At 37.6% G+C, this 16332-nt stretch overlaps 1 protein-coding gene across 7 annotated transcripts in view; it reads right to left on the bottom strand.

Annotated features, from left to right (window-relative positions):
* LOC105475646 (histone deacetylase 9) overlaps nt 1-16332 on the bottom strand; it is a 919991-nt gene that overhangs the window by 893769 nt on the left and 9890 nt on the right. For 2 of the 7 annotated variants that reach the window (XM_071094021.1, XM_071094024.1), the window contains one exon: nt 5508-5593. The exons of 3 other annotated variants lie outside the window; for them this stretch is intronic. The gene's annotated coding sequence lies outside the window, so the exon portion shown is untranslated. Of the gene's footprint in view, nt 1-2722; nt 2897-4079; nt 4203-5507; nt 5594-16332 lie in introns of all 7 variants that reach the window. 2 more of the 7 variants (XM_071094020.1, XM_071094022.1) reach the window with 2 other exon arrangements.

Raw genomic sequence — 16332 nt, 5'->3', positions numbered from 1 at the left:
CCCTTCTCTGCCATACTTTTCAAAAAAGTACACGTGACCTGCTTCTTCACATCCCATATGTATAGCCACTGTGTGCTGATAAATGTTAACAACTGGTTCTCATCAGAATAAAAGTGTATCTATGTATATATACACATATGTTCATTATAAATTGTACTAATACAAAGGAGATATAGCATACAATTGACAAGTAATAATAAAACATATATCCTTTACTGAAAATTCCATATAGCCAACTGTTTCTTACAAAATGCTTTCATTAATACTTACCAAACCTGGTATGTTCTGACACAAATAATATTTTCTTCTGCATTAATAAGTAAGAAGAAAGTGAAACAATGACTGTGTATATCAGAACTTCTCTTACTCATCAATATTGAGAGCAACTTCTTTATTGAATTGGGTAACAGTTCACAAGTACCGAAAGACTATTTCCTCAATTTTTTTGTGCCATTCACAATGTAATCATTGTATACCAACACAAGTTTAAGTGTATTCTGCATTCTCAACAACTTCTCTATCACTTTCTCAGGTCTAGAAAATCAACAAAACAAAATCTCTGTGGCATTTATTTGCCAACTTCCATGATGTAAATACCCTCACTTTTGGTAATTTTGATATGCCAACAGGAAGTCAATAAACATAGACTTGAAAAGAAATGTGCAGTAGTACACCATTGTATAGTACATCCACCCTTTCAGGAAAATAATAACATAAATAACCTTAAGAGCATAGATAATAGGAAAATATTGTAAAATAGTTAGGGAGGATGAGTTTTAATATTTTTATTACATTTATCCTAATATAATTTAATTGTAAGTGTACACACTTTAATTTTCACTAATGGCTATTTTAACAACCAGCTTGCATAATTCCTGAAAATTTAACAATCCAGCTCACTCAAGGCAGCATAAGCTAGATCCAGCACACCACTGGGAAGAAATATAGCTTGTACATACGCCACTCTACTGCACCTGCTCTTGCTACAGCCAGCATGGAACTGCAGTTTCAAAGCTCATGGCACCTCTTACATTTACTTTATGTGACCTCTTGACAACATTCCCAACCCTTTCCATACACCTTTAAATTACAATTGGCCCTCCGTATCTATGGGTTCCACATCCCCAAATTCAACTGCAGATGCAAAATACTTTTTAAAAATAAATAATAACAATACAAAAATACAAGTTCAAAAACAATACAGTATACCAACTACTTACACAGCATTTATACTGAATTAGGTATTATTAGTAATATAGAGATGATTTAAAGTAAACATCATGGATTATATGCAAACACTATGCCCTTTTACCCAAGGGACTTGGGCATCCACTGATACTGGTATCCAAGAGGGTCGCTGGAACCAATCCACCACAGATACCGAGGGGCAGTGGTACTCTGCCACTCTTTTCCAGCTTCATTTTAGGACTTTATCTAACTTTCTCCTTAGATGTTCACATTCTAACCTCAGCCTCCTTTTCTGCCCGTTTTGCAAACCTAGTCTGGGCAATCTCACTAATGACTTCAGTTAGCAACTACTCACCAATCATCCCCAAATATCTGTCACTTTGCAGACCAAACTATTTTGCTAAGTTCCAGAATGGACTGCAGACTGCCTTATGAGTTAGGTCCCCTTCTTCTATACTTACTAATGAAGTAATTAGTTGGGTAATTATTTATGTCTGTCTCTCCCACTAAGCTGTAAGCTTCACAGGCACATGGAACGTTCTGACTCTTTTCTTGCCACATCCTCAGAGTCAAACACATTGTTTGGCACAGAGTACTTACTCTAGGAACTGATGAAAATACAAATGAACAACCCATAAGCAATTCAAACACAAGAAGTACAGAATACGACTCAGCAAGTGTCCCCTAAAATGTGTTTCTCTCCTGAATTCTAATCACACTGAATGATACCAACATCCAAACTCTTCCCCATGTGGAAGAATCCCAGATTCCCCTTATCATCTCCCTTCCTCATCTTTTAAATATCTATCATATCCATTTTGTCTTCCCCATCATCACAATTACTACCTTAGTTTAGACTCCCTGTTGGCTGGACCACTGTAATAGCCTCCTGAGCTCCTGGCCCCTGTCTTTCCTCGCTCCAACTCAACTGTATAGTTGCCACTTACCAAATTGTTTAAAATTGTGACTATGGCCATGTCTATCTAATAATCTATCAGGCGTGCTCTACCATCTAGAGGCTGAATTCCAAACTCTTTACCCCAGCACTTACACAGCCCTTTATGGTCAGGACTCCATCTGGCTTCCCAGCCTTACTCACTATCCACATTCCCATGTGGAGTCTACACTCCATTTGCACTCACATGGAGTTCCTTGTCCTTTGTCACATCTCTGGGCCTCTGCACATTTACTTCTTTCTGCCTGGAATATCTCTATTGTTCTCGCGGTATTCAAGGTTCATCATAAGTATCCCTGTCGCTTTTCTTGACCCCTATGAAAGACCCCTCCTCTGTACTTTGATAACACTCTGAAGCTTCTATGACTACATCTATCCTTTTCTACAGTGGTTACTTTTGAACATTTATTTTTTCCCCAGTAGACTATGAACTTCTGCCCAAAATAGACTACATCTACCAAAAGGACAAGCACATAGTAGGAATTCAGAGCTCCTTCTATGACTATAAAAAGACAAACCATTTGTTCTGCAGAGAAAGTGCACATCCAAGAAGCTGCTGTCCCTTTTAAAACCACTCACCTTGAAAGTTATCCACTTAGTTTAATGATGATGGCATTACTCCAAGTATTTTTGGAAGTCAATGTTCAGAATTGTCTGGGGAATGTTCTTTAAATTATCTCAAGTGAGGCCAAAAAAACATCATTCTAAGCAGATCTGAGGCCTGGGAGGAATCATGGGGTGAGCAATACAATTCTGTGTAGAAAATGAGGAATGAAATATATAAAGCACCATACAATGATTGATGTGGGTGGGGGCAGTGAATAAGAAACTGCTCAGAAGCACGCCTAGAGGGAGAATCGCAAAAAGTATTTTGAGCAAAGTTTCTTATTATTTCAAGCCATTTACAACTCCTTAAGATAAACTGACAACATTAATATGGACATATAAGTACTGGTAACCTGCTTGGTCCACCACATGAAGCTCTTCAAATTTACATTTTACAAAGAATATCCAATTTGAATAAGTATTACATTAAGGGCAGAAAAGAAACCAGAGATTAAAGAAATTTAATATACTGCGTTAAACAAAGTATTTTAAAAAAAGTGCATTTATTGCCGCACTTCTCAGCACTGTTACTATCTTAATGTGCCTCTCTATGAAATCCATCTATGTATGGTACACAGGAGTTCTCAAATTCTTTTAACGTCATAATCCTTTTTTCTTGCAGATGTTGTGGGGTTTACATCCCATATACTTTAGGAAACACTACTTTCTTTGGGACTGGATAACTTATAATCAGAAACTACAGTGACACCAAAAGTTACAGATGAAGTTAGAATTTACCCTATCCTACCTACCTTACATGACACAGCTCATTTATCCTTACAAGATATTGTTACAACAATCTTATAGTGCAGGTAGTACTAGTATCCTCAATTTGTAGTTAAGGGGGAAAAAATGCTTAACCTGGGCAGTGAGTGGTTCTCAGTTACACTGCCTCTAAGGCTTTGCTCAAGCTCTCCTGGAATACACTGTTCCTTCAGAAATTCCCTGTTTCCACAAGAATAATTCTTATCCATTACTTTAAGGTCCATTTTATCCACTTTCCCCAGGAAGTCTTCAATGCCAACTGGCTAAAAATAACCATCCCCATGGTACCTTATTCCTTTCATGAAACTTTTAAACTTACTATCTTACACATGCTTCACAGAGAGGCCAAATTCACATGGTCGAAGAAGAAAACAAGCTTTTGACTGGCTAACATATTCCTGATAAGAGACAAAGGGCCAGGCACAGTGGCTCACACCTGGAATCCAACACTTTGGGAGGCCGAGGGCGGATCATGAGGTCAGGGGTTTGAGACTAGCGTGACCAACATGGTGAAACTCTGTCTCTACTAAAAATATAAAAATTAGCTGGGTTTGGTGGTACACACCTGTAATCCCAGCCACTCAGGAGGCTGAGGCAGGAGAATTGCTTGAATCCAGGAGGCAGGAGGCAGAGGTTACAGTGAGTCAAAATCGCGATACTGCACTCCAGCCTGGGCAAAAGTGAGACTCTGTCTCAAAAAAAAAAAAAGCAGGGGAGGGAGATGAGTGTAAAATGCTCTCAATATTTTAAAGTATGTTCAGGAATACTATCTCATTTGATTCTCCATTTTGAAAGAAAGAAAATAAGTTCTCATTTGAAATGAAGAAACTGAGCTTTAAAACAGCTAATTGCCTCTACAATCGAATTCATACATCCCATTACCTAGCACAGCCTTTACACACACTAGGTACTTACCTGAGGACTGAGTAAATGCTTGAGAAAGGCTAATTTAAATTCTTGGCTTTTTCACACTTGAGCACTCCTCCCACGATGGTGCCCATCTCCATATACAGTGAATGCTGTTGGTACTCGCCCAGACTCCCTGGTCATTGCTACTTGAATCTGTGCCCACAGACTTCCAACTGTCAACCCTTTTATTTTTTTACCTGAAGGTTTCCCTGGACCTGCACTGCAGTTGGAAGCGCTGGGGATTAACACCCCCTAGAAGAGCCCTCAACTAAGGACTAACGGGTTCTAGTATATCATACCCAACTCCCTTGCTTCTCATGTAGCTAATTCTAAGGCATATTTTTTTATAGTTCCCCTGGAAGAATTAAAATGTCAGTTGCTCAAGTCAGTAACTTGCTTAATACAAACCATTTACTGAATGCCTCCTTAGTAAACTACCTGCACTCAAATCTTTGTCCAAGAGTCTGATTCGTAGAACCCAAATAAGACACTATAGGGTCGAAACAAGAATTTCTAGTTTTAAAAATGAAAGGTAAAAAAGGGGAGAATTACTTATAAATAACTAAGTATAATCACATTTTTGAAAGAGAAAACATTAACCATCCACTATTTACCACTGCATAATGAGCAAGTCCAAAATAGGAGTTAATGTTAGTACATGAATGTTAACTCATGAATTTGCTGACATGAAAAAGAAAAGCTGTTTTAAAAAGTACAGAAAACACTTTAAAAATATATTAGGGGAAGTGTCAATTTAAAACCCACTTTAGGTCTTAAATCTAACACCTTCCTCAGGTGCATAGGTTGAGAAAAAGTTTTAAATCTCACTTTTTTGCTTCTACTGTTTTTGAAATAGCTTTTTAAAGGAGGTGGGAGGTGTCTGTGTATGTGTGTGTGTGTGTGTGAGAGAGAGAGAGAGAGAGAGCAAGAAAGAGATCAAGTTGTATTTCAATGAAGCCACCTAATTATGCATTTCTTAAAATGTCCTCAGATCTCTGATCTTCTGTAGGGCAAATGCTAATAGTCTCTCTCACATGCCTACATTTGATCACAAAGGATGTCTAATCATTTGTTCAAAACTTACCACTTTCTATGGAGAATTACTGGAATTTAGTTGTAAAGATGTTTTTTAATGCAAGATACAGGAGCTATCACTAAGGAGTTCCCAGTCTAGATGGAGAGACAGAAAAAGAAACAGATAGTTACCATTTAGGGTAGCAAGGGATACCCAGGGTATTTGGGAGGCACAAACACCCTAGGTTTGCTCCTAATCTACACAGGGCAGGAGAGAGGGGGCAGCAATGCCAGATTAATATTGTGACATGATGCTTGTTCTAAAATATCATGGTTGCATACCCAGTCCACCATATTTTATTTAAAGTTTAAAAACTATGAAACATAACATTTACATGTACACTCAAAAGAGCTTCTTTCAAGATTTTCTGATTGCCAAGGTGGGATAAACTCATCAAAGTTAATATATTTTCATTCATAGGGTACTGCTGTCTGCCCTGAAGAGTCTACCTAATTCCCCTATTAAGTAATCTAGCACTGGTATATAAGAAGGCATTCCAGGAGAGGTGAAATATGAACTCAAAAGAAAATCAGGAATTTAAGAGATGAATGTGAGGAGAAGAGAGTGGACAGGACTTTTCTGGTAGAAATGTGTACACAGGGCCAGCTATGGTGGCTCACACCTGTAATCCCAGCACATTGGGAGGCTGAAGCAGGCGGATCACTTGAAGTTAGGAGTTCAAGACCAGCCTGGCTAACATGGTGAAACCTCATCTTTACCAAAAATATAAAAAATCAGCCAGGTGTGGTGGAGTGCTCCTGTAATCTCAGCTACTCGGAAGGCTGAGGCAGGAAAATCACTTGAACCTGGGAGGCGGAGGTTGCAGCGAGCTGAGATCACACCACTGCACTGCAGCCTAGGAGACAGAGTAAGACTCTATCTCAAAAAAAAAAAAAAAAAACAAAGAAATGTATGCACGGATAATAAGACTGACAGACAGCATGGAACTCTTGGAAGTGTGTAGATTAGTATACTAGAGCAAGGGAAAGAGAAGCAGACAGGCAATGGATATGGAAAGACAAAGTACCCAGAAATGAGACTGGAAAAACCAGCAAAGGTCAGATCATGAAGGATCTTGAGTTCTAAGGAGCTTTTGGTTTTTGTTTTGTTTTTCATCACGTTCCCTGACTTTTTCTCGGGTATCATTCACATACCTAAAAATTTACCCTTTTAATCTATACAATTCAGTGATTTTTATTATATTCCAGAGGTATACAGCCATCAGCCCCATCTAATTCCAGAAAATTTTCATTGTCACAGAAAGAAACCCTATATCCTTTAGCAGTTGCATCTCATTCCCCCTTCCTTTTGCCTTGGGCAACCACTGCCCTACCTTCAGTCTCTGGATATTACCTATAAAAGGAATAATATAGTATGTGACCTTGTAAGTCTGGTTTATTTCACTTAGCATAGTGTTTTCAAGGTTCACCTAGGTGTAGCATAAATCACTGCTTCGTTCCTTTTTCATGACCTAGTAATATTCCACTGTGCGACTACACAACATTTTGTTTATCTATTCATCAGGCGGTAAACACTTGGGTTGTCTCCACTTTCTGGCTATTATAAATGGACATAAATAATCATATATACATTTTTGTCCAGAAATATGTTTTCAATTCTTTTGGGTGTATACCTAGGTAATATAGTAACTCTCTGATCAGCTTTTTGAGGTACTACCAAAATTGTTATCTGAAGTGGCTATGCCCATTTTGCATTCATACCAATGCCAGAGTTTGAAATCATCTAGAAAGCAGATGAGCTAATCAAAGTTTTGAGGCTAGATAGAAAAATATTAAAATTTAATTTTAGAAAGGCTATTCCAGAAATAATGTTGGTTAGAATTCTATTGCAAGGAAGCCAGGTAAGACAACATGACTGTCTGATTAAGAGAGTAGTAGAAATGATCTGAAGGAGGAAATGGAATTGAACAGAAAGGGGCATGAAAAGGAAATAGTCTTTGGAAAAGATTAATTCAAAATTTAAATTACATAGGAAGGTGAGTATCCTCTCCACTAAAATGTCTAAAATATCAGGCAAGTAATGAAAATAAATAAAACACAAGATGTAAGCAATGGGGAGTGGGGGGGACTATAACAAAAAAGAAAAAACACACCTCTCTAAAGGAGGCAGCTGTAGCTCAGCTCCAATCACCTAATGCTACGGGAATGTCTGTGCAGTACAGCGAGATTGTCTCCTTATTCACGAAAAGCCAAAATCTGTACCTTCACGTTGGATGTCCTGATTTTTAAACACTGTCAATTAATTCAATATTTCTTTGAATTCTGTGTGGAATCAACAAAACATGTCTATAAGCTGCCAGTTTGTGATCTCCCTTACACAGAGTAAAGGGAAAAGTGAGCCAAGAATCAGACTATGCCTACATTGAGGGAGTGAATTAAATAGGGTCCCAAGAAGGAGACAAGGAGAGAGCAGAGGCAGAGGAGGAAACTGGAGAGTGCGATATCCCAGAAGCTCTGGGATGATCATTTCTAAAAGGGGAAGTAGTGAACAGTGTGAAATGGCATAGGGAGTCTTTTCACACTGGGAATTGAAAATTGAAAAAATATTTGGTGTCTGGGGGCAAAGTAGAAAGCTGAATAACTTAGCATTCTCTCTTTTCCCAACCCTTGTTTTTTTCAAAAGTCAGCATAAGGATTTAGATGCCTCAAATCTTTTTTTAAATTTCTCAGAAAAGAGCCAGATAAGTTTAATTATATTGTCCTCCTCACCTCAGCTGATAGATATTGAACTAGTCCAGTTTTTAAAAAAATGAAGGCCTTTGAAAAAGTTTAGATCTCTATGATGTATGATCACTTGGTCCTTTCAAGCTTATGGTTACAAAAAGAAACTCTTAACGTGTCTTATAAACAACAACAACAAAAAATACAATTATGGGAACAATGTACAGCAGGTTCTCAAATAATGTCATTTCATTTGTTTCATTATAAAGTTGATAAAAGAAAAAATCACTTCCTAGCCCAGGCCACTGTGTGCATAGAGTTTGCACACACTCCCCTTGTCTGCATGCGTTTTCTCTGGGTACTCCGGTTTCCTCCCACATCCCAAAGCTGTGCACGTTAGGTGAATTGGCATGTGTACACAGTCTTGGTCTGAGTATGGGTGGGTGTGAGTGTTCCCTGAGATGAGATGGCATCCTGTCCGGGGCTGGTTCCCAACTGGTGCTCTGAACTGCTGAGATGGGCTCTGGCCACCCAACACCCTGAATTGAAGTAAGTGAGTAAACAATTTTCGTATTTGTTTTTAGGAATCTTTCTTAAATGTATGTACAGCTCACATTTATTCCAATGTTTTATATTAGAAATGTTTGGGTCTTTATGGAGAAGTTGGTGATATTTTTGTGACCAGAAATATGCCATAGGAGCTTAACTCTTGTTTATATCAATTAGCCTGTGGTAACAGTGGTTTCCTTATACGTCATTTCACTTAAGGTCGCAGATTCCAAGAACCTATCCATAAAACGACAAGTGAGGACTTACTGCATATAGCTTTGGCTGTATGTGACAGAGACTGAAAATAACAGTGGCTTAGACAAGACTCCAAGCTGTTATGGCAACTCCGCTACAAAAGTCATCATCTGTGAACAATAGGCACTGGGGACTCCAAAACGGAGGAGCTAGAGAGGGAGCGCAAAGAGCTGAAAAATCTCCTATTGGGTACTATGTTCACTATTTGAGTGATGGGATCAATAGAAGCCCAAACCTCAGCATCACGCAATATACCCTTGTAACAAACCTGCATACGTACCCCCTGAATATAAAATAAAATAAAGTAAAAATGTCACTATCATGGTCTGATATGGTTTGGCTATGTCCCTACCCAAATCTCACCCTGAATTGTAATAATCTCCATGTGTTAAGGGTGGACCCAGGTGGAGACAATTGAATCATGGGGGTGGTTTCCCCCATACTGTCCTTGTGGTAGTGAATAAGTCTCACGAGATCTGATGGTTTTATAAATGGGAGTTCCCCTGCACAAGCTCTCTTGCCTGCCACTATGTAAGACGTGCTTTTGCTTCTCCTTTGCCTTCCACCATGATTGTGAGGCCTCCCCAGCAATGTGGAACTGTGAGTCCATTAAACCTCTTTCCTTTATAAATTACCCAGTCTCAGGTATGTCTTTATTAGCAGTGTGAGAACAGATTAATACACTGTCCTATGCCTTCTTTAAAAATCTTGTTGCTCTGCCGTTCTTAGAGTGCTGGCCTCCTTAGCAAGGTCTAAGATAGTCAACGATCATTCCCACATTCCAGCAAATGAGAAGGGAAAGGAGACAGCACACCCCTTTCCTTTAATGGCCTACTTGGAAGTTGCACATAATCATGCTGTTTATATCCTGTGGTCAGAACTTTGTCACATGGTTTATAATTCCTAGCTGCAAGGAAGGCTAAGAAATGTTATCTCTGTCCTGCAGGGATTTGTCCCCAGCTAAAACTTAGGGGCTTTACGTCTGAGAACAGTGGGGAAAAGGGAGACTAGGAGACAACTAACAGTCTCCCTCACAGAGTAGTATTGGCTTTTTCAAGATTCTATTCTTAAAATTCTATAAATTATTTATATTTTGGTTCAATTTTGTAAGAGTATATAAATCTGGCCTAACCTTTATTCTTAAATATTGGAAACATAGCCATGTAACACTGCCACAATTCTGGCTTCACGGTGCTGATATTTATGACAGTGCTGAAGAAAAAGTTAATTTTAATTTGTTCTTACAAAATTATTTTCCTAAGAATTCTAAAGTAACTCTAGTCTCCTTGCCATGCTTAACAACTAGCTTTCAAAAGACTACATTAAAAACTCAAATTGCAAAATTAAAAAATCATTGACATATTCCTACAGCATATGGAACTATACCACCTCAAGGATTCTTTTAAATTATCACAGTCAATTGTGCCCTTACTGCCAGAAAACTCTTGAAGTAACAAGATGTATTCACTATAGCAAGATGTGCTCCTGAATTTTGACACTTTATTCTCATATTAGTTCACAGTAGTATATTTTATCATTCAAATATGAGAGAGGATTAAAAATAAAATAATTCACCAGCACATAGTTCACTATTGCTTGACATATGAACAATCTCAAGGCCTATCCATGAACTACAGAAACTCCTAAATAAATATAAAAGAGGAGCAATCCATAAGAAGTGATCCAATTTAAAATATAGTAATTTATGAGCTGTTTTATGATCATTCACATTTACTAGATTCAAGAGTGCATTATTTCAAAGCCACTTGGCTTCTATCCTTCTTTAAAAACATGGTACTTTCCCATAGTAGCATCTTTTATCCACTTAAAAGTATGTAAATTATTATGTTCAACAAATTTAACTCCTTATTTTATGACTAGCTTGCCTTAAGAATGGTTTTGAATGGCTAGGACAGTGATAAAATAATCAAGCATAATATAGAATATAACTGTGCAAAACGGGCTTTTAAAAATATGCTTACAATATAAAATGTTAATTAAAGAAATTTGGAAACTGCTGAAAAGAAAGACATAGAATATCAAAATAAACTACATTAAATTGAGCATTAAATACTTAAGTAGTGTTCAAAATTATACTGATAAACAAGGTTTTACATGGAAGAGAAAAGGAATGGGGGAACCACTTCCAAGGAAGACTGAGTAAGAGGGACTGGAATTATCCCCCTGACTAAAAAAATGAAAGTTCTGTACAAAATATGAAGCAATAGTTTTCAAGACACCGGACACAAGGCAATAATCCTTGAGAAATGGAAAACATATGTGATGAAATCTAAGAAATGGGAAATTGATGACCTGAGCTCTATGACTATTCCAGCTTCCAGATCGTTGCCCAGGAAAGGAAAATCCAGGCAAAGCCTAGCATAATCCCTGAATTGAGGAGATGGATTGGAGGAACTAAGGAGATCAGAGCAGCTAGATGTCACAGGCCAGAGTACTGGAGGGAAGAAAGCTAAAATACAGAGGTCTACAAATGAGCTCCCCACTTGAATATTCAGCAGTGTAATGATCAGGACACAGATGTGAGAAAACAACCCAAAGTTAGGAAAAGAACCACCTGAAAGTGTTAATGGGAACAGTACCCAGCACTCACACAAGTCTGGGAATTGTGCCTGTTCCTACCAGCCAGACTAGAAAACTTCATAATTCATGGGGTGTTGGGTAGAGTACTCAGAAACTAATCTTAAAAACAAGACCTGAAAGGATCAAGCTGTTTCCAAGTAACTAATTGCATCCCAGAAAAAAAATTCTCAAGAAGATTTATAGGAATATAAAAATATCCAGCACCCTACAATTCACAATGTCTGGTATCCATCAAAAATTACTAGGCATGCAAAGATGTAGGAAAATATAACCCATAGTAAGGATAAAAAGTCGATCAAACAAAATTGACCAAGAACTAAAAAAGACATTAGAATTTGCAAACAAGGTCATTAAAATGGTTTTTATGAATCTATTCCATATGTTTAGAAAGTTAAATAGGGACATGGAAAATTTTGAAACACCCAATTGAACTTCAAGAGATGAAAACTACAACGTGCGAGATGGAGAACACACTAAATATGATTACTTGATAGTGAACTTGAAGACACAGCAATAGAAACTACTCAAAATGTAACATATGGAGAAGAAAGAATAAAAATAAATAATCAGAGGATCAGTGTTCCTAATATACATGCAACTGGAGTTCCTGAATAAGAGAAAAAAGAGGAGGGACTCCTAAAAAATTCTGAATAAATAATGACTAACTTTTTTTTCAAATTTGATGGAAACTATTAACCCTCAGCCCCAAGAAGCTCAATGAACCCAAAGCACAAGAAACATGAAGAAAGCTATACCAAGATACATCAAAATCAAATTGTCCAAAGTTAGGGATAAACAGAATATGTTATAGGATTTGTTATCTATAAAGGAGAACAAAAGAAAAGGGACAGCAGGTTTCTCATAAAAAACAATGTGAATAAGAAAACAGTGAAGCAACATCTTTAAAGTATTAAAAGAAAAAAAAACTGACCTAGAATTCTATACCCAACAAAAATAAGGTGAAATGAAGACATTTTCAGAAATACAAAAGCAAGCTGAAAGGACTCATCACCAGCAGATCTATGCCACAAAGAACGTTTAAAGGAAGTCCTTCAGGCAGAAGGAAGAGGATATCAGAGGAAAATCTAGATATAGACAAAGGAATGAAGAGCACTGAAATGGTAACTACTCGAGTAAATACAAAAGATATCTGTTTTACATAAATATCATTAAATGATTACTGTTTTAATAAAATATCAACATAGTAAGGGCTTTATAACATATGTAAGAAAAATAGAATAGGGTATAAAATATATTTTAATGAGTTTCCAGTAGTTACTTGAAAATTATAACACACAAGAATATTTCAGATCTGCTATTCTAGAGAAATTAAAACTTTTGCCATTATTCCAAAATACAAATTCCATTTGACCTACATTTTCCCATTTGGCTTGAGTAGTCTTAGCATTATACTTTTGACAATGTAAGTTAAGGTGAATATACGGTGTTTGTTCTCACAGAGAAAAGTAGTAAGTAACTCCAAAAGGGTGTTCTGGTTAGTAAATAAGTTATCTCATAAGTTTAGGCAAAGGCCTTTGATGAACTTTATTTTTTTCTTTATTTTTTTTGAGACAGAGTCTCACTCTGTCACTCAGGCTGGAGTACAGTGATGCGATCTCATTTCACTGCAACCTCCACTTCCAGGGTCCAAATGATTCTCCTGCCTCAGCCTCCCAAGTAGCTAGGATTACAGGTGCCCACCACCACGCCCAGCTAATTTTTTTTTTTTTTAATTTTTAGTAGAAACGGGGTTTCACCATGTTGGCCAAGTTGGTCTCGAACTCTCAACCTCAGGTGATACACCTGCCTTGGCCTCCCAAAGTGCTGGAATTACAGGTGAGAGCCGCCACACCCAGCCTGACGAACTTTATAAATAAAAGCAAAATATTGTTTCATTATAATACTAAATATATTTAATATTTATTTTAATGTAGGTAACTTTTAAAAACTGGGTCAAATAGATAAATAGGAGATTTACAAATATATCTACAGCACAAGTCACAAAAGAAAGTTCCCTTCCTCATTTCCCCAACCTGTCAAGAATGAACATAATGTATCATTTACATCATTAGGGCTTTTTTTTTTTTTTTTTTTTTTTTTTTTTTGAGACGGAGTCTCACTCTGTCGCCCAGGCTGGAGTGCAGTGGCCGGATCTCAGCTCACTGCAAGCTCTGCCTCCCGAGTTTACGCCATTCTCCTGCCTCAGCCTCCCAAGTAGCTGGGACTACAGGCGCCCGCCACCTCGCCCGGCTAGTTTTTTGTATTTTTTAGTAGAGACGGGGTGTCACCGTGTTAGCCAGGATGGTCTCGATCTCCTGACCTCGTGATCCGCCCGTCTCGGCCTCCCAAAGTGCTGGGATTACAGGCTTGAGCCACCGCGCCCGGCCAAGGGCTTTTTAGGAGAATGTTTATGGGGAAAACTTGGGAAAGAAGATAACAAAGCAGTACTAGCTTCTCACCATCAAGATGCATAGGAAAGCAATAAGAAGATAAAAGCTTAACTGGGGATTCACAAGTTCAAAATTCTATATATTGCTACTGAATTTGTCTCCTATTGTGTGAAATCTATTCAAGAGCACATCTACAAGTTCACTCAATAAGCAGCTGTGTGCTGGACTGAAAGTAGAAATAGAAGAAATAAAGAAGAGATGCATCTTTGGGGTAGTGAGGGAAAGGTAGGTTCCAAGATGAAAATCTAGTGTAGACAAAAGTGCCTTGAAAAGAGGTTAACTTATCCATAAAGTATAGTTGACAGTCTTTTGTGTGTATCACCCTGAACAGAAATGCTGATGCGCACTCAAGTTTGGGAACTACTAAGCTAGACTAAAAAAATGAACAAAAGGCAAGCTTCCATGCTGAAGTCTGTGCATTCAAATTCTGCCACATAAGACAACTATTAAATCTCTAGCAGTAAACAGAAAATGAGTGGAAAATTCTAAAGTATTTCTGCTAGTCAGCAGAGCGGATTTCAACTTATTTGCATAGATAGCCTCTATAACCATGACATACTACTAGATTCAGTACTATTATAAGAATCCAAGGAGAATTGAATATACCCAATACTGAGGTTCAATATGTGTACAATAAGTTCTAATCGAAGTCTTGCTCTAGCAGAACTACAAATTGCATAAAAGATCTCAGCCACTTGCAGGAAGCAATTCCTGTCCTTCTAAATGACAGTCCTGTTTTATCAATTTCATGGATTTGGCAACAGCCGCGAAACTTGTCATGATGGGATTACATCTTATGTAAGGATTGAATTCTAATGTTGTAATGCCTATGATGCTACTTCATTCTTCTGGACCAGAAAGTGTAAAAGGGCAAGATAAGCAAAGAAAACAATTGGAGAAAAAGAATATTCAGACATTTTTCAGATTGTAATAAATTTGAAGTGTGTTTAGACTATCAGTAGACATTAGTACATAACATCAAATATGGGCTAGCAAAGCATAAACACCAGAAATGAAAATGATGATGGTAGTATTAACAATGATAATAATACAGGCTGGGTGCAGTGGTGTACTCCTATAATCTCAGTTACTCCAGAGGATCACTTGAGGCCAGAAGTTCAAGACCAGCCTGGTCAACAAAGCAAGATTCCATCTCTAAAAATAAAAATTAAAAAAAAATTCTAATAAAAAACTAGCCAGGTGTGGTGGTATATGCCTGTAGTCCCAGGTTCTTGGGAGGCTAAGGCAGGAGGTTCAGCTGAGCCCAGGAGTTCAAGGCCGCAGTGAGCTATGATCACACCACTGCATTCTAGCCTGGGTGACAGAGCAAGACCTTGTCTCTAAAAATTACAATAATGATGTAGATAATCCAAGTTAAAATGGTTTATTAGGGGAAAAAAGGATTAAAACAGAAAGACAAGCAAATGCAAGACAACCTGGGTCATTTTAAAAAAAGGCAAAAGTGGTGTCAGGTTTCTAGCCCAATAAGGAAATGATGAAATACCAAATAGATAGTGAGGCAAGTGAACAGATGACATCCAATGTTGCTGGTCATTTAGGAAAGAATGAAATCAATTTGGTGGACTATACTGCCCTATTTTTATAGTGATGAATTCACTTCATCCATCCAATACAACAAAATTAAATAACAACATCCAATTATAACCAAAAAATATAATAATGTTAGATATGAGAGCAAGTAAGTTTGAGAAAGTACATTTTATCATTTGGGCCTGTGCTGCCCACTAGCCATGTATGACTATGTACTCATTAAAATTAAATAAAACTCAATTCAGGCCATTGGCCACATTTGCTAAATTTCAAAGACCACGTGTGCCTAGTGGCTATGATATTGGAGAGCATAAACAGAATATTTCCATCATCACAGAAAATCTTATTGGACAGCACTGATCTATACAACTGTTAGAAGTGCCCTGTACATGAGAGATTAGATCTAAAAGAATACACATACATATACACATACACACACACACACACACACACACACAAAGCCAACAAGTCATCCATTCTTTCATTCAGAACATTCATTAGGCATTTCTCATGTGAGAGTTGCTGTGCTAGGCATTCAGAGACCACAGATTAAAACAAAATAGTCCCTGCCTTTGAGGACCTCACAGAGCAATAGGTAATAACAATATATTAATAATCAGTCAGTCAGCAAACACTTGTTGGGCATCAACTCTAAGAAATGCACACAGTGCTATGGAAGAAAACAAAACAGTAAGCATAGAGTCTCACCTCAAGGAGCTTACAATTTCATTAATGACACACAACACA

The sequence above is a fragment of the Macaca nemestrina genome, chromosome 4 (genome assembly GCF_043159975.1).
Source record: "Macaca nemestrina isolate mMacNem1 chromosome 4, mMacNem.hap1, whole genome shotgun sequence".
NCBI lineage: Eukaryota > Metazoa > Chordata > Mammalia > Primates > Cercopithecidae > Macaca > Macaca nemestrina.
The sequence above is the reverse complement of the archived record's forward strand: the minus strand, read 5'-3'. Positions and strand labels throughout refer to the sequence as shown.